This window comes from Azolla caroliniana, unplaced genomic scaffold (genome assembly GCF_043228905.1).
Source record: "Azolla caroliniana isolate FFs.n. ecotype wild unplaced genomic scaffold, voAzoCaro1.0.p SCAF_3, whole genome shotgun sequence".
Classification (NCBI taxonomy): Eukaryota; Viridiplantae; Streptophyta; class Polypodiopsida; order Salviniales; family Salviniaceae; genus Azolla; species Azolla caroliniana.
Window position 1 is genome coordinate 18,836,975 of NW_028230438.1, and position 4,052 is coordinate 18,841,026.

General features: G+C 36.7%; 1 pseudogene; it reads left to right on the forward strand.

The window, feature by feature from the left end:
• The first annotated feature begins 443 nt into the window (after positions 1–443).
• LOC147866396 (3-ketoacyl-CoA synthase 13 pseudogene) lies at positions 444–2,636 on the forward strand (annotated as a pseudogene).
• Positions 2,637–4,052: the final 1,416 nt, after the last annotated feature.

Consider the following 4,052-nt stretch of genomic DNA (forward strand, 5'->3'; position numbering starts at 1 on the left):
CCTTCTAGTCTCGATTTTGAGAGAGAGAAAATGCTCAGTCATAATGCAAAAATAAAATACGGAATGCTCATCTTGTTCAGTAAAATTCAACATTTAAGGTTCAAATATACTATGACCCTCGGTATATAAATAACAAGTAAAAAGTAAACGCGGGAATGATTGAGAACAGGTTTCGTTTCACTCACTCAAGTACCATCTCGTTAAAAATGGTGCAAATGTGGAAATTCTAGAAGAGATGAGAGTGCCCTTTAAATGGTTGCCTATGACTCATTTTTCTTAAGCTAAAGGTCATGACCAATCAAAATCATGCACTTTTTTTTTAGGTAAGAAAGGGCAATGATTACGTATTAATGATGCAATTATTATAATTATTGAATATTGAATGTTTGGACTATATAATAGAAGGGGGTGTTCATCATGGCAAGAGAATATAAATTGTGAAGTTGGGGATGGGTGAACCTTAGGTATAAAACCTTAATGCACAAAGACTTTTTTAGGTGTATGCCTTGTTCTCTCTCTCTCTCTCTCTCTCTCAATACCCCCTAGAGTGATATTTGACCTCAAGGATGATAATAAAATCTACCCATCTATCTACCTATCTATCTAAGAAAACTTACATGTTGATTGTCCTTGTGTGGGGGGTTTATGACCCTCTCTGCTTTTATGGGAATCATACTTCTTCCTCATAATTCTCCCTTCTTTTCTTTTACTTATCTTTTTGTTGCTTCATCTTCTTCTTCTTCTTCTTCTTCTGTTGTTGTTATTCCTGCCTCTACTTCCTTCACCCCATTTTCTTCTCCCTCTCTTTCTCATGATAGTATATACTAAGGTGATCAACTTAAATCCATTCAAGGTCATCACAAAATAGCTTGTGTGTGTGTGTGTGTTTAGCTATAGTATATTGTGAAATGACCCACGAGAGGAATCTCAAAGGCTTAATAATAAACTTCACTCAACATGCATTAACCCCAATCCAAAAGAGTTTCCAACACTTAGATGGAGATTCCTACAAGAGAACCTTGCAACAAGAGAATATGATGATATTAGCAATTATATTAGGGGTGGTATCCCTAACCTTGTACTCATATTGGTGGTTTAGATTAAGGAAGGTGAGCATTTACCTCCTAGACTATAGTTGTGTCAAGTGTAGTGATGACTATAAGACTAACCTCGAAAGTATACTCTACTTCTACCAACAACTCGGGTCTATCAGTCCTCCTGACATGGTCTTTCAATTGAAAGTGTTCCTCAAGTCAGGGATCGGAGAGGAAGCCTATGTGCCACGTGTCAACCTCCAATTTGGTAGACGCCTCGCCCTCCAACATTCACATGACCTCGCTCACACTCTTGTCATTGGTTCTGTCAATCAACTCATCAAGAAGATGTGCATTGATCCTCGTGATATTGATGTGCTTGTTGTTAATAGTGGCACATTTAGCCCCACTCCCTCTTTAAGCTCTACCATTATCAATCACTTCAAGATGAGAGAGGATGTGAGATCATTTGAGCTTGATGGCATGGGGTGTAGTGCTAGCCTCATTGCCATTGATCTTGCCAAAGACATTTTGCAAGCTCGCCATCAAGTGTTCGGCCACAGGCACCCTCGCTTGGCACTTGTTGCTAGCACTGAAGTCATCAACGCATTCTACGAAGGATCGGATCGCTCCATGATGGTGACAAATTGTCTCTTTCGTTGTGCTGGGAATGCTGTCCTCCTCTCCAATCGTGCATCGGATCATTCCTCAGCAAAATTCAAGCTCCTCCATCTCACTAGAGTGAATACGGCTGCTCGTAATGAATCTTATAATTGTGTAATAATGCAAGAAGACGAGAAAGGCAATCTAGGGGCTAAGCTTAGTCCACAACTCCTTAAGGTTGCTAGTAATGCCCTTACCCTCAACCTCACACGTCTAGCCCCACGTGTTCTCCCCTTCATTGAGCTAGCTCGTGTGGCCTTTCATGGAATTAAGATTTGGATTTCCAAAACCAAGGCTTTGGAACCATTTGTCCCCAATTTTAAGCTTGTTTTCAACCATTTTTGTATCCACCCTGGGGGCAAGGCAGTTATCCAAGGAATTGGCACGAGTCTAAAATTAAATGATGATGATATTGAGCCTTCCCTTATGGCTTTGCATAGATTCGGGAACACTTCTTGCTCCGGGATTTGGTATATACTTTCTTATATGGAGGCCAAGAAAAGATTAAAGAAAGGGGACAAGGTATTGCAAATTGGTCTTGGTTCCGGATTCAAGTGCACAAGTGCAGTATGGAAGGTGTTGCATACAATCGACGAACCAAATTTACTAGAAAATCCTTGGGGTCATTGCATTCATCGATATCCTGTGAATGACCAATTATCTAGTCTTCCTCATGTTCAATGTTTTATCGACTATGTGAAGAACTCGAAAGAATTTGCAGGATATAAATTATAACCCCCCGTTATTTTGTAAATAATTATCACTATAGATTTTGTCAACATCAATGGGACCCAAGCTAATAGCTATGCCAATTTATTATCATTTTTATTTTTCCTTCCAATGAATGTTTGGTAGATGTGGCCCTTATCTATTAATTGTTTGCTATGACGGTGCACACTTTAAAATAAAAAGATATTCCCCTTGTGTGCCTTTATCTTATCTCATTAGAGTGTGTCAATCCCTAAAACTCGAACACTTACATAATTGATTGGTTAATCATTGTGTGCGTTTCTTAAAATTGTCTTGACTCTTAGAATTCATTCAGGTTGGAATTTGATTTTGCATTGAATTGTTTCCAAACTTCAATTTTTATGGAGGCCAATAAAATATTGAAGACAGGGGACAATGTATTGCAAATAGTTCTTGGTTCTGGTTTCAAGTTCAATATGGAAGGTGTTGCATACAATCAACAAATCAAATTTGCCAGAAAATCCTTGGGGTAATTTTATTCATTGATACCTTGTGAATGACCAATTAGCTAGTCTTCCTCATTTTCAATGTTTTATCGATTATGTGAATAACTTGAAAGAATTTGGAGGATATAAATTATAACCACACTTTATTTTGTAAATAATTACTACTATAGATTTTGTCAACATCAATGGGGCCCAAGTTACCACCTAAGCCAATTTATTATCATATTTTTGTGGACACTTTAAAATAAAAACAAATCCGTTTGTGTGCCTTTATTTTATTTTATTGCATTGTATCAACCTATGAAACTCAGTCACTTACATAATTGGTTCTCTAATCATTGTGCGCGTTTCGTGAGACCGTCGTGACTCTTGGAATCCATTCAGTTTGGAATTCAGTTTTGACTTGAACTGTTTCCAAACTTCAATTTAAATTTTGTTGTGTTTATTGTTAAGCCCTTTCTTTGCACATCTTTCACTATCCATAAAATCGTAGCATTTATTAAAGAATTTTTTATCATTAACTTTAGCCAATGTTGAATATGCTCATATTATAGTTGAAAATGTACTACATTATTTATTGTGACCTTTGTTGGCACTTCTTGGAATTGTGAAGGTAATAAGCTTATATGAGCCCATTTTTAGGTTTATGAGATCCAACCCTTTTTAAGCTTTGCCGTCAGGTAATAATGTTTTCAACCCTTGGGTTGTGAGAAGGTACTTATAAAGACATAAATTAGAGGTAATGCATTAATGTCCATGATCCCAAACAAACAAATGTTATCTTCATTTCAATGACCTTATAACATCAACTCCATCGCTTGAGTCTTGAATTCTTAACCTCAAGGTTTTGAGAGCACAAATTGTTAGCATATGCAAAAAATACGAGAAACACATAGACATATTTATAACCTATAGCATGAATCAAAGGACAAATGAGAAACATATATTTTAATTATCTCAACCAAAAGAGATAGGCTATGTCTGAGGTTGTAGCTCATGTGCTCCTAAGTCAACTGATATAGATAGAAGTTAGAGCTCCAAAATACATTTGAGTGAGCAAAACAAGATGAAATGTTTTGGTTTAAGTGAAAACTAAAACTTGAGTACATTATGAGGTTTCTCTTTATACAACAATCATGACTAACTCAACTAACTTATT